The sequence below is a fragment of the Ranitomeya variabilis genome, chromosome 2, assembly GCF_051348905.1.
Source record: "Ranitomeya variabilis isolate aRanVar5 chromosome 2, aRanVar5.hap1, whole genome shotgun sequence".
Classification (NCBI taxonomy): domain Eukaryota; kingdom Metazoa; phylum Chordata; class Amphibia; order Anura; family Dendrobatidae; genus Ranitomeya; species Ranitomeya variabilis.
The window spans coordinates 848,336,924-848,348,508 of record NC_135233.1 but is presented as its reverse complement, the minus strand read 5'-3'; positions in this window follow the sequence as shown (position 1 = coordinate 848,348,508).

Genomic DNA, 11,585 nt, shown 5'->3' with positions numbered 1-11,585 from the left:
CCGCGCAGGCAGGGCACCGTCGTCGCCTTCAAGCTCCACGGAGGCTGGGGCTTTATAAAAGAGCCGGGCCTGTACGCCGAAGTTTTTGTCAACCGGAGGGATGTGGAGTCTCATCTCAGGGAAGGCCATCCAGACCGGGATCTCTACCCGGGGGACGACGTCGCTTACACCCGACACTTTGGGGAGAAGGGGTGGTTCGCCCTGAATGTTCATAAGAAGCGAAACCCCGTGACACCCCCGACTAAGGTGCCGGTGAAGCTGTTCCCCGTAGCGAAGGTGCCCCCTTGTGGTCAGCCCGCAATCATCACCAAGACCACCGTGGCCACTCCAACGTGCACCATTATCAAAACCACGACCTGCAGCATCGTCACCTCAACCACCGTTGTGGCCAAGGAGGCGCATCCTCAGGTAGTCGGTGCCTCTGCTGCCCCAGGACTGAAGACAGTGGGTACGCAGACACCCAGATGGGATAACACTCCCCCTTACGCAGTACCAGGCAGCAGGCAATATCCAGTGGGGTTGCCTCCGCCGGTGCTGCCTCCTGAGTGGTTCAAGTAAATGTTCTAATGTTCCGAACATGTAAATAGTTAACTGTTTGTCCTCTTGCTATGACCCGATCAGGGTAACTCTTAAAGGGATCCCTTTGTTTACCCGGGATCCCTTCTTCTGCTTTTTGTTTTTGTTGCTGTCTTATCATTGTTGAAAGAACTGCTGGATCATGAACACTGCATGATTACAAACTCCTTGTAAATAGTTTCCACCTTCTTAAAGGTGCCCTCTACTGGTTTTATAAAAGAAAGGACTCTTTGCGAAGAAACTGTTCCTGGAAGCAGTACCGGAGTCCTTGCTGCATACGGACTTGCAGCTTGAGAAGTTGCACTACCTCATAGAGACTTGGTTCCTTCTTAAAGGGAACGTTCATTGATAGCACTTAAAGAATGATGATGCTTTAAAAGAAAGTATTGATAATGTTTACGTATAAAAAAGTTATATGTAGTGAGCTAGTTAATTGTGAGAAATGTTTAATGATGTGTCAGAGAATGAGGACAGGAAGTGAACCCATACGGGGTTAGTCGGTGAGTCCTCCTAGGAGCTATACAGAGATGGCTCGGTAATTTTGAACTGAGAGATGGATGATATGTTCTATACTGTGTATAGTAGCAGAGAGGCAGTAGGCCCGGGTGGAAAGGGGCGGTCCTGCAACAGAACGAGAGGCAGTAGGCCTGGGGCAGATAGACAGGCGGTCCTGCAGATGTAAAGATGGAAAATGAAGGAAAAGTTGATTAGCCTTATAGCGTTTTATAAGAAGGTCTTTAGTGGATTCAGTGTGTACATCCTTAAAGGCAATGTTAAATTATTGCTCAAAAATTTGCACTTAGTAGAATACCCAGTTGGGTAAGAAAAGTTATTTATAGTATGTTATTCAAAGTATTAAACCATGTTTGTAACGTTCAAGTGTCCTCACCTCCCATAAAGGGAAGCTCTGTTCAAATTTGCTTATTGTTATTGCATTTCAAAATTGTATGTCTTTTTGCTGACATGTATTGTTGTTTTCTTCCCAGTCCAGGAGTACTGGATTTAACCGGGGGGGAGTGCAGCGCCCCAGAGTCCTGGTCGTTGCAGTACTGATGCTCCGCCGCTAAGGGGGGCTATGGTACATCTGATGGCACTGAAGGAGTTCACCTGACCAGGTATCACAGACACCAATACACTTCACAGTCTGGCCTCCAGGGGGAGCTAAGGGTGCTATGTATTAGGCCACTCCTCACAATCTGGTAAAACTGGGGGTTGGATAGGAAGTTAGACAGAAGCTGACTGGGAATCGAACAGGCAACACCCTGTGGCAGAGGGTGTTGCGGGGAGAGACTCAGGGGGGTCCCTGTCAGGGGTGGGATGCTGACAGAGGCCTAGCGAACAGAAAGAACGTTACGGGACCGCGCCTGCACTTGATCGCGACGGTACCCTAAGAAAGGACAAGAAACGAGGTATATTGTGCTGAGTGAGAAACGAGATCAACGCAACTAGGAGAAATACCAGTAGGAGTCGTGCTGTAAGACGAGGCAACATCCTACAGAGGCGCGTAGCCGGTGGCCGGAACGCTGAGGAAGTACTAGGCTCCAAGCAATACTTCAAACCTACGGCAGGACAGTCAGCTATAGGCGGGCTGTCTCACACAAATCACCTACGAAGACATAGGGGTCAACAACAGGAGAGGGGCGACGCTAGGGTCCCGGAAGAACTCCGAGCCTACCCGTCATACGGGTGCGTCCTAGCCATATCATCTGGGGGACGAAGCAGAACATCATAATCGAGTTGTGAGGGAACTTCAGAAACAGACACAACAGTTGTGGGGACTATCCCATAAGCACAGCAGGGGAGGACCACAACACACAAGCGCGAGAAGGAAGGCACAGATTTCCACCTTCAAAGGGAACTCTGGAGGTGCCATCGGACCGGCCGGACTTGCGCAGCCCAGTTAACCGTATTCCGGACTGAGGCCCTGGGACCTTCAGTAAAGAGGTAAAGAGACTGCAACCTGGTGTCCTCGTTATTTACTGCGACCTGCACCGCACCACTACAACATCATCACCATTTACTCCACCTTCATTGTACGCCCCTCAGCAGGGTCACGGACCGGGTCTAGCCACCGTGACAACCCCACAACAGAGACTCAGAGGCCCGGTACCGGGTACCCCTCGGCCCTGCGACAGTGGGGGCGCTACAGCAGCATGCTGCGATTGTCAGCGTATCTCGGCCGAGACTCGCCAATGAAAGTCTATGGGGGCGAGAATAAATCGGATTACACACGAACCATGCGTGTGCATTGCGAGAAATACGCAGCGGTGTTCTATAGAAAAGCCGGTAATTCAATTGCTGGCTTCTCATTTCTCCTTCACAAACCCGACAGGATATGAGACATGGTTTACATACAGTAAACCATCTCATATCCCCCTTTTTTTTGCATATTCCACACTACTAATGTTAGTAGTGTGTATGTGCAAAATTTGGCCGCTGTAGCTGCTCAAATAAAGGGTTAAATTGCGGGAAAAATTGGCGTGGGCTCCCGCGCAATTTTCTCCTCCAGAGTAGTAAAGCCAGTGACTGAGGGCAGATATTAATAGCCAGGAGAGGGTCCATGGTTATTGGCCCCCCCGTGGCTAAAAACATCTGCCCCCAGCCACCCAGAAAAGGCACATCTGGAAGATGCGCCTATTCTGGCACTTGGCCACTCTCTTCCCACTCCCGTGTAGCGGTGGGATATGGGGTAATGAAGGGTTAATGCCACCTTGCTATTGTAAGGTGACATTAAGCCAGATTAATAATGGAGAGGCGTCAATTATGACACCTATCCATTATTAATCCAATTGTAAGAAAGGGTTAAAAAAACACACACAGACATTATTAAAAATTATTTTAATGAAATAAACACACAGGTTGTTTTAATATTTGATTGTTCTCTTAATCCATCAGAACACCCTCGCTTGGAAAAATAATTAACCCACAAGATACATACCTTCCGATGATCTGTCACGTCCAACGAGGTAATCCATCTGAAGGGGTTAATTATTTTACAGCCATGAGCTGCGCTAAAGCACTCGCTCGTGGTTGTAATCCCCGGGTAATGAAAGGAAATCTGAGTGATCTGTACTTACATTGAGTCGCGGTGAGGCGCCCTCTGGTGGATGAACTCATATGAACTCGAGCGTGGGAACTTTTCCAAGGCTCCAGTTCATGACATATCTATATATATATATATACTGTATATATTTTTTAACGAACATTTGAGCACATAAATCCATTAGATGTCGGGTTTGCAAGCCTGCGAGAAAATCTCGGCATACGGATGCCATACGGATGTCACACGGATGTCAAAGGGATCATTTGATGCGAGGAAATCGCATCCTCGCACTGCACACGGATCACTGTTTTGGAAACATTTGTGCGATTCTCGTCCGTGAAAAACAGACCGTTTTTTTATACGTTGTGTGTGTCCCCGGCCTAATCCGGATAATCCCACAGCAATCTCACATGTAGAACAGTAACATTGAGAGATGTGACTGCTCTACCCTGCTGCCGGCGATACACTGACAGGATGTAATCAGGGTGTATCACTGAGCTGCCATGAGAGTTAACTGGAGTTCATCAGCTCCGATGCTCTCACCTACGGCACCGCTGCGTGAGAACTTTCCAATGCCATAGTGGTGCCGTAAGGAAGATCACCGGAGCTGATCAGCTGATTAACTCTGGTGAACTCTCTCACTGCAGCTTAGTGATACACTGCAGGAGCGATTACCTCCTGACAGTGTATTGCCGGCTGATGTGACTGCTCTCAAAGTGATCAGGATCATTGTGGGACATTATGGACTACTTATTCTGCGGACAGGTGAGGAATATTTTTGTTTTTTATTTTATTTTTGTTGCAGGAGACGTTGGCTTAGGTGCACTAGGTGTTCGGTGAGTATGGTTTAATTAAGATTCATGAAAGGAGTCTGTGTCAATATTTCAAATAAAGGACTTTGTTCTGAGTGTCTGTGTTTTTATACAATATCAATGTGAAGTTAGTAATGGAGAGACGCCTCTGCATTACTAACCTGTGGGCTTGATGTCACCTGACAATACAAAGGTGACATTAACCCCATAAATATGAACCCCACTTGCCACTGCTACAGGGCAAGTGGGAAGAGCGAGGCTAAGTGCCGGATTTGGTGAATCTTATAGATGCACTTTTTCTGGGGCACCTGAGAGCTGATGTTTTTAGTCTGGGAGGGGCCAGTATTCATGGCCCCTTCCTAGGCTATTTATATCAGCCCGCAGCTGTCTGCATAGCCTTTGCTGTTTATTAATTATAAGGGTACCCCACATCTTTTTTGGGGGGGTCCCCCATTGTAATAGCCAATAAAGGCTAAGTATACAGTTGTGAGATGATATTAAGAGCTTGGGAAGCTCCATGGCTATTACCCATTCCCAGGCTATAAACATCTGCCCCAGGCCATCGGCTTTCCCTCTGCTGGTTATTAAAATTACGGGGGAGCGCACACTTTTTTTACATTTTTTTTAATTTAAAATTAACAGTTGCTATTTGGCTACAACCTATGTACCTTCTTTCTGTTAACGTTCCTAGGCTGGTGTGTGTGTAGGTTTGTGTGTGTTTGTGCTTACTTATCAGCTTAGTAATGAGGGTGTCGGGCTGACACCTTTTCATTACTTAAGGTACCGTCACACTCAGCAACTTTTCAACGAGAACGACAACGATCTGTGACGTTGCAGCGTCCTGGATAGCGATCTTGTTGTGTTTGACACGCAGCAGCGATCTGGATCCCGCTGTTATATCGCTGGTCGGAGCTAGAAGTCTGGAACTTTATTTGGTCCCTAGATCGGCATGTATCGTCATGTTTGACAGCAAAAGCAACGACGCCAGCAATGTTTTTACATGGAGCGTGAATGATAAGTGAGTCGCTGTTACGTCACTGGATCGCTCCTGCATCGTTCTGGAGTTGCTGTGTTTGACGTCTCCACAGCGACCTAACAGCGACGCTCCAGCGATCTAGTTTAGGTCGGATCGTTGTCTATATCGCTGGAGCGTCGCTTAGTGTAACAGTACCTTAAGCCTAGAGCTAGGTGTCAAAGACAGCTGCTGCCCTAATTCCATTACCCTGATGCCACTCTGCATCAGCATGAAAAGGTGGTGTTGAGCCAAGAAATCACATCACAAAATTTTTTTAAAAAAATCTTTATTTAGCTCAAAGAAGCCTTCATTGGAAAAACGCAACACACCAAAAACGCATGTAAAAACACACCAAATTGCAGCAAAAATGGGCGTTTTTGCCTCAGCGTTTTCCTGCCAAGAGATGCAGAAACCTTGCAGAACTTTCTGCAAGCAAATACACAACGTGCACACATAGCCTTAAAGCAACAACTTGGCTGTCAAAAAAAGCCAAAATTTTGAAGCCTCATTGACATAGATGCATTCTTATTTTGTGCAATTTCTTGCTCTTTTGGCCACCACCAAACTGGTCAGGTCCTGTATGAACCTGGCCTTGAAAATCTACTCATATTAACATTTTACTTGACAAAGCCTAATATTACCAAAAAATTATTTGTGAGACCAAGGAAGCAATGGGGTTTTATTTATGACGTATTGCTTTACTTTTTTATTTTACAGCACAGACTATAGAACACCCAGAAAAGTGAATTGTACCAGAGTCCCAAATTCAGGCACTGTGGAGTTAAATTCAAGCCCTTCTGCTCAGATGAATATGTTGTACTACTCACGAATCAGACGACCATTTATTTGGTTGAAATGAAATCCCATTGTGAGCAATACTTCACTGAAATCAGTAAGTTCTCAGTACAGTGTTTTTTTTTTTACTGGAGATATCAGACCTGCTGTTAGGATTAGGACAGAAGAGAAACTATAAATTATGAGGACGAGGGATGGAACATCTTGGCGGGGCACCAGGGCTACATGCTATCACTTGATCTTCAATCTTCAAATCTGCAAGATGTAAAGGTTCCTTTGCTTTAATCAGATAACCAATGCCTGACCTGTTAGGAGGTACTTTTTTAAGTGTTTTTCCAAGTACAAATAATGTTACAACCAGGATAAGGCTACACACCCTAAGGACCCCCTTCAAAGCAATTTTATCACCCTCAGTGCTGAATCTTCATTGTAAGGTAACATGTAATGGTAAACCCACCCTATCAGCCAGTATCCATTTAATGACCACTTCCTCTTCTAAGCTTCCCACTGCTGAAATGCTTCCCTGAAGACTATCCTACTGTCCCTATAAGACTCTGAATGGCTGGGTTCTCCTCTTTAAACGTTGTGTGGCTGCTGCAGTGTCCTGGGCCTAGAGCCCGTGTGGACGCTTCGGGCCCTTCTCAGCTCACCTAACATATTACACTTACTGCACAGCAGCCACTCCTACAATTAACAATCTACCTACACTATGTTCCTGAATACACTACGAATACTATACTGTACCCATCTAGTGGCCATAACTGGACTTTCCCTACTTAGTCAAATATTAATACAGTTTAAACATTAGTAAAACATATGTTACACCGCTAGTGTATTTGCTGTATCGGAATTCCGATACCGAGATCCGATACTTTTGTGGTATCGGGAATCGGAATCGGAAGTTCCCAGTGTATGGTTCCCAGGGTCTGAAGGAGAGGAAACTCTCCTTCAGGCCCTGGGATCCATATCCATGTAAAAAATAAAGAATTAAAATAAAAAATAGGGATATACTCACCCTCGGACACGCCCTGGTAGTAACCGGCAGCCTTCTTTGCTTAAAATGCGTTCAGCACCTTCCATGATGTCACGGCTTCTGATTGGTCGCGTGCCGCTCATGTGACCGCCACGCGACCAATCACAAGCCGCGACATCATCCCTCAGGTCCTAAATTCCCTTCTAGGAATTTAGGACCTGAGGGATGACGTCACGGCTTCTGATTGGTCGCGTGGCGGTCACATGAGCGGCACGCAACCAATCAGAAGCCGTGACATCATGGAAGGTACTGAACGCGCTCATTTTAAGCAAAGAAGGCTGCCAGTTCACAGCGGTAAGGTCCAGGCTGCGTCGGAGAGGTGAGTATATCAATATTTTTTATTTTAATTCTTTATTTTACACATTAATATGGATCCCAGGGCCTGAAGGAGAGTTTCCTCTCCTTCAGACCCTGGGAACCATCAGCATACCTTCCGATACTTGGTGTCCCATTGACTTGTATTGGTATCGGGTATCGGTATCGGCGATATCCGATACTTTTCGGGTATCAGCCGATACTATCCGATACCGATACTTTCAAGTATCGGACGGTATCGCTCAACACTATACACCGCAGATTAAACATAAAGGAATATGTTAACAAATAGAAAAGTATGGTAATACACCTGATAGTGTAGCAGTACCATTATTTAAGAGTGGTAATACACTAAGTCGTGTAGCAGTACCATCATATGTTAACAAATATACAAACAATGATAACATATGTGTTACACCCGGTCTGTTTACTGTACCTCCAGGGGGTCTCCGTCGGGTCTCTAGCTCTGTGCCGGCTTCACGCTGTCTGGACACAGCCCCCACCTCCTCCTTCCTCTCCTGCTTCCTGAGGTGCGGCACAGCAGGTTCCCTGGCAGGGTTCTTACGTCGCACGTGCGCTCGCTCCCGGTCTCTAAAAGAGACAGTGTGCATTTTACAAATGTTGTCTCTAGCCAATGGCGTGTGTTTTTCTGCTATTTCTGGCCCCTCCACCATAGGGAGGGCGCCGGAGCAACAAGTGCATACTGTTGCTAACTTCCAGTTCCTGTTATCTTGCGCTTCTGTTTCTGAAGTAAGGAACTCCGCTCATTCTGTTTGTCTCCACAGAACTTCTGCTACCAGTTACCCGGTTATTCTGGACTGCATCCGCAGTATCTACACTGGACCCATCTAGTCCTGCCAGTCCACCAGCCTCACTTCCGGACCACGCCAGTACTCCTGGTGCCAGCTTCTACTCCTACACCCGGTATCCTCCAGTCAGCTCTGCAACATCCGCTAACCTTGCTGAACCATCTGTTCTGCTGGGACAGCCGCCACGAGTTTGGGTCTAACTGAAGGTAGCATCCGTGTCCTCCAGGCATTCCATTCTGTCCCTGTTCGAGGGGACTTACTACGGGTGTCTGGGGCTCACGCAGTAATGCCCCCTTCAGAGCCCCCCGGACCGTGGTCTAGTGGTTCCACATCAAACCTTAATAAATACGAGTGTGAACTTCTACATCTGTGCCTCCGTTTCCATTAGTTACAGATTGCTCCGGCCATGGAACCCGCTGGATCCCAGAAATCACCAGTCATGGAGTTATGTCAGGAGATCTCTCAGCTGAAGGAGCAACAGGATAAAATCATGCCTTTCCTGCACAACGTATCTGCTCGCCTGGATAGTCTGGCTTCTTCGATGGCACCTGCTCCTGCCACTTGTGTCCAGGTATCTAACTGTGCAGCAAGTAAGGATTCTCACTTGGCGGCTCCCACCCGCTTCCGAGGCGACCCCGTTTTGTGTCGAGGGTTCATAAATCAGTGCACACTGCACTTCGAACTATTGGGGCATAGGCTTGCTTCTGATTTGGCCAAAGTTGGCTTCATCATGTCCCACCTTGATGGAGAGGTGCTCGCCTGGATGAATCCACTGTGGGAGAGGGTGGATCCATTGGTTACTAATCTCCAGTCTTTTCTAGAGGCATTCCGCAAGACCTTCGACGAACCTGGTCGTACTTATTCGACAGCTTCTGCTCTTCTTCGACTACGACAGGAGGCCCTTACGGTGGCTCAGTATGCGGTGTAGTTCCGTACTCTTTCGTCTGAACTTTCCTGGAACAATGAGGCTCTGGTGGCTACCTTCTGGCAGGGACTCTCTGGATGAGTAAAGGATGAGTTGGCGGGACGTGACTTGCCTACTGCTTTGGATGACCTGATTTCCCTGGCAGTACGGGTTGATCTACGGTTTCAGGAACGGTCAAACGAGATCAAACGTGAAAAAGAATCCGATCACCTGGTTGCTTGTGCGCCGAAATCTGCGAATTCTCCAACTTTGTCTCCCACTCCTGTGGCTATGGAGGTGGATCGTGTAAATCTGTTAAACCGTCACCAGGAGGCGCATCGCCGGGAGGGGAGCTGTTTCTACTGTGGCAGTGCCAAGCATTATATCAGCTCTTGTCCTAAGAGACCGGGAAACTCCAGTGCCTAGGGTCTGTAGGAGAGGCTACCCAAGGTAAGGATCATCTCTCTCCAGCTCTGCAAATAACAATCTCTGTGGCCTTCAGCAAGACGAGATTTTCAGAGTTCTGTCACCAGGATTCTGGTGCCGCCGGGAACCTTATTTCGCAGGTGGTAGTGGATCGTTATCAGATTCCAGTCCAGCGTTTATCGGAACCTTTGCAAGTGACATCTGTGGATTGCAGACCCCTGGTGGAGTCCGTATGGTTCCAGACTGTGCCTTTGGAACTCCGGGTAGGTCTAACCCATTCTGAAAGAATCCGTTTTTATGTGTTGTCAGTTTTTTCTCACCCCTTGCTTTTAGGTCTACCCTGGTTCCGGATGCATGAACCTGTTCTAAATTGGAAGATGGGGAGATCCTGCGCTGGGGAGATTCTTGCTTTGATCGATGTATCATTCTGGGTCGTCCTGCTCTTCCTCCAGTACAACCTGAAGCCCTGCCGGGTTTGCCGTCTCCTTACTGGTCCTTCGCTGATGTCTTCGGGAAAAGAGAGGCAGAGAAATTGCCTCTACACAGGTCGTATGATTGCCCCATTGATCTGCTTCCTGGAGCATCTCCTCCACGTGGACGGATCTATCCTCTTTCTCAAGCAGAGACTCAGTCTATGTCTGATTACATTCAGGAGAACCTGGACAGAGGATTCATCCAGAAGTCTTCCTCATCTGCTGGAGCTGGATTCTTCTTCGTGAAGAAAAAGGATGGATCTCTACGACCCTGTATCGATTACAGGGGTTTGAACCAGATTACGGTAAAGAACAGGTATCCGTTGCCATTAATTTCAGAATTGTTTGATCGTCTTAGGGGATCTAAAATTTTCACCAAACTGGATCTCAGAGGGGCTTACAATCTGATACCCATTCGTGAAGGAGACGAATGGAAGACCGCCTTTAATACCCGGGACGGACACTATGAATACCTGGTTATGCCATTTGGGCTAAGTAATGCACCAGCAGTGTTTCAGGAATTTGTAAATGACATTTTCAGAGATCTGCTTTATTCTTGTGTTGTTGTTTACCTGGACGACATTCTGATCTTCTCTGCTGATTTAGCTTCCCACCGGAGACAAGTACGTATGGTCTTACAAAGACTCAGGGAGAACAGACTCTATGCTAAGATTGAAAAGTGTCTCTTCGAGCAATCCTCTCTGCCTTTCCTGGGTTATATTGTCTCGCCTACAGGTTTAAAGATGGATCCAGAGAAGGTATCCACCATTCTGAAGTGGCCTCGCCCATGCGGTCTGAAGGCAATACAATGGTTCCTGGGGTTCGCCAACTATTACCGTTTGTTCATTCCAAACTTTTCCACTCGAGTGGCACCCTGTTATGATCCTAGTGGCTGAGGATCACAAAACGGACTAGCTAAGTTTATGAACATAGACACGAGCTCTAGGGAGGTGGTAACTGGACTGACCGCAAACCTGATCCTAACCAACACACTAAAGGAAGCCGGTGAACGTGCCTAAAATCCTGGACGTCTCGACGCAGCCTGAGAAACTATCTACTCCTGGAGGGAAAGTAAGACCTCACTTGCCTCAAGAGAAATCACCCCAAAGATATAGGAAGCCCAACAAATAATAACGGTGAGGTAAGGGGAAAACACAAACGTAGAAATGAAAACAGATTAAGCAAATGAGGCCCGCTAATGCTAGATAGCAGAAGACAGATAGGGAACTGTGCGGTCAGTAAAAAACCCTATGCAAAATATCCACGCTGAGAATACAAGAACCCCCACACCAACTAATGGTGTGAGGGGAGAAACTCAGCCCCCTAGAGCTACCAGCAAGCAAGGAAATCACATATTAGCAAGCTGGACAAAAATAAACCAAGA